Source organism: Poecilia reticulata, unplaced genomic scaffold (assembly GCF_000633615.1).
Source record: "Poecilia reticulata strain Guanapo unplaced genomic scaffold, Guppy_female_1.0+MT scaffold_131, whole genome shotgun sequence".
Classification (NCBI taxonomy): Eukaryota; Metazoa; Chordata; class Actinopteri; order Cyprinodontiformes; family Poeciliidae; genus Poecilia; species Poecilia reticulata.
The window spans coordinates 1410085-1421049 of NW_007615014.1; the positions used below are offsets into that span (position 1 = coordinate 1410085).

The 10965-nt window shown below is 40.6% G+C and overlaps 1 protein-coding gene and 1 long non-coding RNA gene across 2 annotated transcripts in view; one reads left to right on the forward strand and one right to left on the reverse strand.

Moving 5' to 3' along the window:
• opcml (opioid binding protein/cell adhesion molecule-like) overlaps window positions 1–10965 on the reverse strand; it is a 151720-nt gene that overhangs the window by 139574 nt on the left and 1181 nt on the right. The gene's annotated exons all lie outside the window — the stretch shown is intronic.
• Window positions 1–10965, forward strand: part of LOC103459914 (uncharacterized) — a 50366-nt gene that overhangs the window by 32529 nt on the left and 6872 nt on the right. The gene's annotated exons all lie outside the window — the stretch shown is intronic.

The window sequence follows — 10965 nt, forward strand, 5'->3', positions numbered from 1 at the left end:
TATGCAAAACTAGTGAGAAAAAAAGAAAGTAGTCGTAAAAAATAGTATTTAAATAGGCTAAGCTTTTTTCTCTTAGTTCGGACAGCAGAGGGTTTGACCCAGAATCTCACCGAAAACAAGTTAGTGACCTGAACTGGATTCTGCAGACCAGGAACAGCCAGGTGCAGGTCAATCATTGCGGTGCGTCACATGCGGGCCGGCTGCCTCTCAAGCAACTAAAGTGCTTCCATTTAGATGACAGGAGACACACCTGCAAATTTCAAGTAATAAGTTACTGTCCTCAGTCCATGTTGAGTTACAGGTTCTAAGAGCCAGAACAGCTATAGGTACGTTGCACTTCAATAAAAACAAACAGCCATGGGGTCAAACGTCAGCCGCGGTCCTTGTTATTGGCTTTGCACAGGTGATAGCGGCTGAGCGGGAGGTGAGAAAATTCACTTACAACCACACTGTGTTGCCCTCACAGTGAAGCTCGTTGCTTTCAGGGGAAATAAATCCTTGGCTAAAACCTACCATGGAAAATATTACATGTTCAAGTGATTTGAGTTAGTTAATATTGTTTTATAACTAATAGATGTTATTGAGCTGAGTTATTGAGCAATTAACGCTATATGCATTAATTGATTATTTTTGATGCAAATCTTGATGCAAATCTTTAAGAGGAGCTGATGTCGGCTAGTTTGACCGCATATTTCCAAGTATTGGCTCACTTGACCGCAGCATACCCACACCTTCTGAACTCGTCTTCAGAACCGTTGGTAAAATTGCTAACTGCCCGCGCACCCTGCTAAATCCAAACAAGGTAAACATGCTTGTTTTCCTCACCGAAGCAGTAACAATATTCCTCCAAATATAGTGTGAGCCGTAACATCCAAAGAGGTCAGCTTTGGTCTTATCAGAACAAACTATACATTTTTACAGGTGTTCTGCAGTTAACATTAAATAAACTTTATCGCGCTTTTACTTCAGCAGTGAGTGTGGAGAGAGGTAGAGGTCACTTTATTTATATAGCACATTTTCAGCAACAAGGCAATACAAAGTGCTTTACAGGAATTAAAAGGAAATACAAGGAAAATAACAAACCTAAGTTTATTTACTTTGCTGATCCAAAGTAAATAAATGTAACCAGGTGAAAAATGGGTACATGTCAAATGTATTTTGTAAACCATGTTTTACTTTTATTTCACCGACTGGTTGTAATTCTTGTTTTTGTCAGCATGTGGTGCTGTTGCTACAGAGAGGTCTAAAATTACCGGAAGTAGAAAAAACCTCTTGATTATGTACTGTGGCACTAACTGGTAAAACGGAAGAGAAGGACATTTTTTTGATCTGAGACCTGGTGGAGAAGACGACTCCATGGCCACATGAGAGAAAAATCCAAGTGTTCGGTAATTAATGTTGGAACTGAATTATCTTCCGTGGACAAAGCTACAGAGATGATGCTAATGCCATGTTTTTCTGTTTGTCCTCCTCTAGAGGTGCCACTGCCGTTTGTTTAGCCGCTATATAGATTTCAGCTTTTATGTGAAGCTGCGTTCTACTCTGTTGAGCGCTAACCGCGTTGTTAGCCCGCCATTTCACTGAAGCTAATGTTTTCTACCGTTCGAATTACGGAACATTTATTTCTCCATATATTGAATCTCAGTCTTTTTATTTTGTTTCAACTCAGAGGGAACAGAGTCTTTTTGAGAATAAAGAACCCCTTCTGACCATTTCTCTGCACTAACAGCCATACTAGTAGAAAATTTTAATTAGCATTGTTAAATGCATGATTGCCACAAAATATGATCTGATAGGTGTAAAATTAGTATAGAAATAAATTCTTGTTATAAACAAAACTGCTCATGGATCCACTGGGGATGACTGAACACATAATGTGCTCCCAGCTCTTTGCCTCTGTGACACTGCAGCACAGCCTCCTCTGGAACAGGAAATGATGTAAAGATGCAGAAAACTCTGAGGTCACATAACACAATCCCTTACTTATCAATCACTGCATTAACAGTATTATAAAATAATACATGACAAACGGTAACGCATTCGATTCTATTGGATTGATCTGAATATCCGCTCTGTGTTGTTGATACGAAATGGACTTTAAAGACAGTCTGAGCAGACAGTGGTAAAGAAAAAAAAAAACAGAGGAATGACAGTGTATGTTCCTGATGATTTATTTATATGATTTATTTATAAAACAAAAGCAAATCTTCCTTCTGAAGCTTAATTTGAGTGACAGCGAAAAGCAATTATTCTCGCTCACATCTGCCCAAGTTCAGGTTGGATGTGGCGTCGCTCTTTATATCATAATGATATCTATTTGGGTCTCTCATTAGCTGTCCTAATAATGCAATTTCCTAGAAGAAAAATATTCCCCTGGGAAATATATCAGGGAATCACGAAGCAGACGCTGCGATCGTTCATTAAAAGATTTTGTCAAGATTACATCCATTATGCACTTATGTTCCAAGCACCATTTCTTTATTATGCAAAGCAGAGAAGCTTACCAAGTTATGTTAATTAATTATTTATATAAATGCGTGTTTTCTTCGTCCATGTTTCACACCTGAAACTTGAAACGGGCCGGACGTGTTAATCAGTTCCATATTTTTCCATCAGAAGACGAAAGCATTCAGGATTTTAATGTGAAGAGTGTTTACATCGGTAAACAAAAGACTTGATCTAATAAAATGTGCCATAAACTGGGAGACGGCTTGATCATTTCAAATCCAATCGCCAGAGGGCTTGTAGCAGATCCTACACTGTCAATGATTTTTATATCAGGATAAATGTCAGTGGACCTGCTCAAATACCCTCACAGACACAAAGCATGTGCACAGTGAGTCGAATCCGTAATGAACTTGGGCGTCCAATGTCCTTTAAGTCCCATTCAGAACATTTTTCAGAACCTTCTCTCATCTGTACAATCCATCCAACGTCTTTGGAAAATTCAGCCTTAAAATGATCCACAAACTAGCCCCTTCATTCGATGCTAAACTACTTCGATGATCCAAATTGCTACAACAAAGAGATTTGATGACAAGTAAAAAGAGAGCTCAGATTTCTCCAGGTTAGTTTATCTTCAGAGGTTATTAGTTCAGTTTGGGGTCAAATTCAATTAACCTGTTTTCACATACGACCCTCTGAAAGACCAAATTCAATTTATTTTAGGCAGGTGGTTGTTTAATTTCTACCCATCGAGCCACGTTTCTATCATACTGTAAGTTCACCGACGGTAACCTCTATAAACACAACGGGATGTTGAAGTTATCAGACTGCTGTCATTTTGTATCGTGCAGACAGTCATTCTGTCTACTTCAAGCTTTCTTTTTAATTAAGCTTACAGTGAGAATGGTTTTGGTTTATAGTTACTCTGCAATTTGTTTGCCATTTTTAAATATATANTTTATATTTATATATCTTCACTCATCCTGTACGCACTTGCTGCTGTTAAGTTTATATTTTTCTTGTTTTCTCCTTCCATAAAAAAATTTGCCCTACTTGTATGTCTGACTCTTTTTTTCTGTCATCTCATCGCCCAGCTGGTACGGTAGACGGCAGACCATTAGCCTGCTTCCTCTTGACGTTTCTCCCGGATAACGGTTTGCTGTTGTTCTCCGCCGTTGCTCCGTATTTGCTCAGGTTTGAGGGGCTGCAGTAAAGACAATTGATGCAATTGTCTGTTTATGATCAACTAATTACGATCTCATTATAACTAAATTGAATTAAGATTTCATTTTTAGCCATGAGTATTGGTATAAATTGTATTGCACAGAGATACAAAATGTACGGATTAGATGTAAACTGCACCAAAAAAATGAAGTGAACTGAACTGAAATAAGCCTATTAATCCACATCTGACCAGATGCACCAATCAGATCACTCCAAGTGGTCAATACAGATAAGTCCAGAATTATTCGTACCCCCTTAAATGGTCCCTCAGTCCAGTTTTGTAGGCTATACAATCATGGGGATGACTGCTGACTTGACAGTTGTCTGAAAGGCGAACGCTGACACTTTGCACAAGTCACAAAAATATAACTGCTAATGAGGCTGACTGTTCAGAGAGCTCTGTGTACGAGCACGTTCATGGAGAGGAGAGGTGAAGGAAAAGAAGAAAACAAGTGTGCAAGCAACAAAGACACTCACATCCTGAGAATCGTGAAACCAAATGTGGGGAAGATTCACAAAGAGTGGACTGCAGCTGGAGTCGGTGCTTCAAGAAGCACCACGAACAGATATACGGCTTCAGCTGTACAATCCCATGTGCTAAACCTCTCGTCACGCCCAACTATTAGGTTTAATAGTTGTTGGTTGAATTACCAAGATATTTGTTTCTATTGTGAAAGAAGGTCGAGAAAGTTAATAAGATAGCAAAACTTTGTAAAAGGAGTAAGAATTTTGAATGAAATATCCTTTAAAAATGATGTCAAAAATTATTTAAATCTTTCATTAAAGGCAAAATATCTATTGGCATCACATCAATCAAACACTTGTTATAACGCCGATGTTTCAACATATTGCCTTCATGCAATCCAAATCTTTGAGTCTCAAAAGCCCTTCTTGCTCTAATCTCTGGCTCCCCAAACAGATTCTCTGTCATATGGAGGGCTGGACTTTCCCAGGGTCACCTCAAAACATTAATATTTGTTCCAGTCAAAAGTAATTTGCTATCCAAATTTATGGATACGCATTGAATAACTTTGGTCTTGTCTGCCCAAGATTGTTACATAAATTGTCCCGCTTATTGTAATCCATGGTATACACTTGGCTATTGAAAGGTACTGGACGTAATATTGTACAGCAACATAAAGAAGAGCTCTGAGTTAGTAGACCTGAACACTCAACATAAAAATATACATGTTCAAAGTCATCCAAAGTTCAGCAAAGTCCCAGGTAATTATTGCATGTACTGATTTACTGTAAAAATGCCAGAACTTTGTGGTAAAACGGGACAGCATTAGAGATATGATGCAGTTCATCCTGGGGACAAATATGAGTCAGACTTGGACATCAAATGAAGCAAACATCCAATGTGCTTTCCCCCTGTGCTGTACAGAAAGCTTTTGGTAATTCTCCTGTTTCAGCTGAGAAATGCCAAAAATGTGCAGAAATGTCATGTTTCGTTTTGTGCGCACTGCGATAAATGTAATAAACGTTGAACAGAATTTGGACCTGAATCAAATTCTGTTTAAATCCTGAAACATTCCTGAATACTAAATTAGTTTTGAGAATCGGAATAAAACAGAATTGTTAAATTAATAAATACACTCCATCTCTAAAAGGACCGGCTCACCTACCCAAAACATTGATTTTAGGTTTTCACAGCACTTCCAAGGCCACAGATGAGTAAAATCCAGCATGCAGACTGCTTCAGCAAGCATTTGTGAATGATTATTGCTCTTAGGAGATCCTTACATAGTTATAAAATCCATTAATAAATACAGAGACCTCTGTATGGTTTATTCATTTGGTTAGTTGTTTTTTTTATAAGTCCATGCAAAATGTTAAGGATGCAGGCAGCAAGGAGCAAAGAAAAAAGCGAAAAAGGAGCATTGAGATGGGTTTAGTGCTTAAGTGATTAGTGTGGTAAGCTCATAAAAGTATTCTGCAACAAAATGTTCCTCCCACATGTTAAACAAAATTACCGCAATCAGGATTCCTACCACGTGATTCTTTAAAGAGGCGGCAATGGCTAAAAAGGTAAAGGGTTTATATAACAGGCTGAAGGTCGGATGAAAACCTGTCCCTTCCTGCTAACTGTCAAAGTGTCCTTTTGTCTCCGTGAGACACCGAGCCCAACGTTGCTCCTAATGCTTTCATTGTGGAGGGGAAAAGTAGTGTAAAGGAAAAAAAAAAAAAAAAGACCAAATGTACTGTTAGAAGTCCAGTGAATGCGCGCTGGTGTGGGTTATGTGAAGTGTAAATTGCTTTCTGTGATCAACTCAATAAGAAAAGCCCTGTTAGCTAATATAAGGAAATGACTGCAAGTGAGGTAATCATGAGTTCAAGGTGGCTCCGTTCCAAATACCGCTGATGCTTATGCTACTTTCGCACTGGCACGAACTGAAAGGCAGATCAGTGTTTACATGAAAATTATAGACGGGAAATCATTTCCCCAAATGTGTCCAAAGACTGATTAGATAGAACTAAATAATGATGATGCACAAACTAATTTGAAAAAGTCCAACCGATCCAATATGTGCTTCAAATGCAAATCGCCCTCACAGCTGTTTTGCTTCCTGCCTCCGGTGTGTGGCCCCCCGGCCCCCCGGCCCCCGGGCCCTCCCCCGTGCGCCTGAGCCTCTCCAGCCAGCTGTCCCTCCAAACCTTTGCATGGTTGCCATTTCGGTGCCCGACGCCCCTCACGGACAGGGATCACTGCTTCACAGGTATCACAGGTATCGCAGCTCCAGCCGCAGGTTGCTCGGCGCATGCAGCAGTATAGCTGTCAAATGTGTGGACAATGCAATCGCATGCCAACTCTGCAGGGATTATTCCCACCCACAGTAGCCAGAAAGAGGCATGAGAATTTATTTTTTTCTCTCTAGTTCTTTAAACACCATCCAGCTCCTCTGCACCTGGGGAAAGACTCAGAGCAATGTGGGCGGATAAAGTCTGGTTCCCTGGGACTGTGCGACTCCTTCACTGACAACCAGTTCATCTTCTGAGGGACGGCCGGTTGGACACAGTGCGGAGGAGCGCAGTGGAGCCTCGGGTCAATGCATTGTCAACTCCCTGGTCCACTTTCAACACCTTTTAACGTCGCTCTTGGAATTCAACCCTGTGTCGTGGAAGCTGCACCGCTTCTCTGCTACCTCGCCAATTGAGAGGGGCCCAGGTAAAGGCTTAAAAAAAAAAAAAAAAGGAAAGCAGCAATGTTCCAAAATCCAGAGTGAAAGCTGCTAAAGTAATGGTTTTAGAAGAACCAGCAAGTCTCTTCAGGGCTGCTAATCAGTGAGAGCCAGGACAAATCTGGAATGGCTTAGACTGGGGCCAGGAGCTGCACAGACCAGAGGGAACAAGAGGAAGACTAAGCAGATTTTTTGCTTTAGACATTTGCACCCTCCCTGTGGCGATCTGGTGCATGATGACCTATGAGCCAAAAGATAAGCTGCATAGCTACTTATCTAGCAAGACGTATGAGGCTTAGCTATACCTTTTGACCACCTAAATACGTGGCCAAAAGGTGGATCAAACACATTTCTACGAGTGAGACTATCACCTTAAAGTTGGTTTTTTTTGTAATTTAATTCAAAAAGTGAAACTCCTAAACATGGGTGTATAATTTAAGCGTTTAAGCCTAACCCTTTTTTTATGGCTTTCAGATAATCTCAAAACTTAAAATCCAGTCTCAGAGGAAATTAAGAGTATTGCTAAAATCCCAAAAATAGTTTATGAACAAATGCTATATTTTGTCATTGTGGCCAACCAAAATGTGGGGTCAGATCCTGGACTTGACCAGCTGTCCACAGCAGGCGGTCACCGACCCTCTTTACATGAAGGTTAAGCCGTGAAAGGTCACTGCTAAAGAAGTTGGCTGTTTACTCACTGGGAAAGTTGAGTGGAAGAAAAATGTGTGGTAGAAAGGAGGTGCACAAGCTACATGGATAACCGCTGTCATGAGATGATTATTAAACGGAGCATCCCCAAGAGCTTGGGGAGATTTACAAGATGTTGACTGCAGCTACAGTCAGAGGTTCAAAGACCACTGCACACAGATTAATCCAGGACATAAGCTACAACTCTCACATTTCTTATATTATGAATAAAACGGACTAGAAAGTTAATTTCTTCTCCAAAGTCCTCTTTTGAGACAAAAGAATGTTTCTGATTTCACTCGGAAATCAACTCAGGTTCCAGAGCCTGAGCAAAAAGCTCTGGAGATGCTGATTTCATTTTCCATCAGAGCTTGGCGCCTGCTCACACTGCAGAATGTGCTGAAAGCTCCTTTAATTGCCCTTGTATCGCTGTTCTTAAATGGTCAGTAAACTCGCCAGACCTAAACTCTAAAGCTAATCTGTGGAGTACTGTCACGATGAAAATGAGAGATGCAACAGCGCAGACGAGCTGAAGGTGTACCGACGCATGGACATGTTGTTCAGTAGGCCGATAGAAATAACCATCGGAATTTAATGAAATGCTTGAAATCAATCACTCTGTGTAATAAATGTAATATGAGTTCACCTCTTAAAATTAATGACAAAAAGTAGATTTTTAATGGTGGTCTAAATGATTGAAAGGCAACTGAAAACTGCAGCTTTAGTGCTGAAAACACATCATTTTAAATCTCATATCCATCAAAACAGAATTCAATGGTTTGTTGTTGTGTTTTTTTTTGTTGTTGTTGTTGAGGCTAACAGCCATTACAATCTACAATAACCCTTCGAAGAATTGGAATTAGTATGAGTTACAACAGCATTTAATTCCCTTTGGGATCAATAAAAGTATTTTTATATTGTATTGTTTGAATACCTCGACAAAAGCAGAAGTTTTTTGTTTTTTTTTCCCCCCAGTAGAATCAATCATGTTATCTGGGAAGGTTTTCCAAAATGTTTGTCTCCGTCATTTTGCCGAAAGAAAAAATATGAGTCACAGCTTGCCAATCTATTCTAGCTGAAAGTGTCAGATAGATAATTCCGACTTCAAACAGCCCTCGCTTCGCATGAGAAATGTTTAAATCTACAGCAATTTAAATCTACAATTAGAAAAGACGGAACAAGTACAGCTTGATTGGCCTGCTTGCCAGGATTACGTTGTGCTCTTTGTAAAGGCAACATGGCAGGATAAACTCGGTATGCAAAACGCAATGTGAATAAATGTAATGCTTTGGATTTGGTTTGCAGCAGAGAGGGGGAAGAGAAGGACAGACCCAATTTGACCCTGGATCCGCGATAAGCTACCGAGTCAGCAGGCAGCAGACGTGGGGTTTTACCACAGGTGCCGAAGATCCAGGATAAAACGTTTTCTGCAACTGTCTCTTAGTCCCCGCTGACACCGACTTCCTATAGAGACCTGCCCATCTGTCACCTCTCCTGGAGACGAGGGCCGCCCTTCATTGGCACAGAGAGAGCTCGATTTTTCTCATCATCATCAGGGTGAACTCTTTTTCCCTAAAGGAGCCGGGTATTGCATGTGATATCACATAGTTACTCCAATAGCTATCGAAACATCTTCAGAAAAACTGAGCAAAAGTGTGATTTCCTTCAATTTAAGCCTGTTGTAGTAGAGATGACTTATAAGGCTCAAATTATACGAAGGCACTCCACAGCACTATTACTTTCTTCAATTTTACTGGGATTGCCAGAGGAATTTTAGTGAGACCTAACCCTGAGGATGAAAGCCACATTGCTCCTCCCGACTCTGATATTTGAGCATCAGTCAGATCCTCCTCTCCAACACCCCAGAGGGGGAAAGTGAGGTCCCCAGATAATTGAAACACACCAACTTGCGTGTCCTTGAGCATCCATTATGTTATGTTGTTGAGTACTCGACTTATTGTCTGCTTAGTCATGGCATTTCACGCTTGTTTAAGGGTTACCTTCAGTTCATTTATGTACTGGGTGTGAACGTATGACCTTCTAAATGACAACTAAATAGATGCCAGAGGTTTTTTTTTTTTAGAGGATTACGTCTGGAGAAAGTGAAACATCTTCATCTGAGGAACACCAGTCTCCAGGAGTCATTCCCTGATGCTGTGACCTCAGTAGGTTTGGGTACTGTCATCCACGAAAAAGAAAGTTGACCTAAGTCACTCTTGCGATGCCACAATAATTGGACGAATTACTTTATTCAGGTACTATTACCTTTTTAAACTACTGTTCATAAGGTTCATGGCAGTTCAGTATTGACTGGAGTCTAGTCAGTGTTGCATTCTGGCTGGTTGAGTCTGGTCACCCTCAGTCAAAGAGTGTACCACCGCCTCCTCCCATGGCTCGTTCAGTGACAACAGTAACTGATGCATGGCATTCTCCTTGACAAGTCTTGGTGGTTTTCTATTCCGCTCAGAAGAAATCTGCTTTCTTCAAATCGCTGTACTGAGGCCCATTGGTTGCTCATCCAGAGCAAATGCTCGCTGACACATTCAAGAAGATGAATCCTGCGCCAATTACCGTGGAAGGTCTTCTCATGCAGAGACCATGCTGATGTAAGCAGGGTTTTTATATGGGCGGATGTGACACTCCGGAGTCTTTCGCCTCCCTTTGGATGTGCCTGGAGTTAAATAGCATTTACCATCTGGCTCCACAGGACACTGTTACTAAGGAAGCAGTCATCAACATGGTATCTGGCCAAAATACATCCACTTCTACGTCTCTCTGTGAATCTCCCAGACTCTGTGTGTCTGTGCAATCTGTTAATGACACTCTGTGACACTTCGGTGGCGTCTTCCCTCAGAGAACATCCTGCCCGAAGGCTCACAATGCCCAGGAACTGCTTATTGACCGTTGGGTGTCGTCTTGACTCCACGTGGCCAAAATTTGGACAGCTCATCGAAGAAGGACCGTTTAACTGCGAGTTGTCATTGATCCCAAAAATTGTAGTGTTTGACACATAAACTGAGTGCTGGAAATTTGTGCCATTAGACGTGATTTTCTATTAGAAACAGTTGTTATTCAGTAAGCACTGAAACACTGAAAAAGATATGCAGACTTAGAATTCAGAGAAGGCCTAATGAACATCAAAGGTTATAGAGCATTTTATGTTATTGTAAAATTTCATAAGAAAAGCCATAGATAGATAGATAGATAGATAGATAGATAGATAGATAGATAGATAGATAGATAGATAGATAGATAGATAGATCTGGACTTCAGGTTTACATTCCTTTGACACAGTATTGCATTATTTCTGACAGATTATTGATTTTTATTTACTGGGGCAGATTTTAACAACAACAGCATCTATAACATGTCCATACTGTGTGTATGCGTGTGTGTGTGTGTGTGTGTGTGTGTGTGTGTGTGTGTG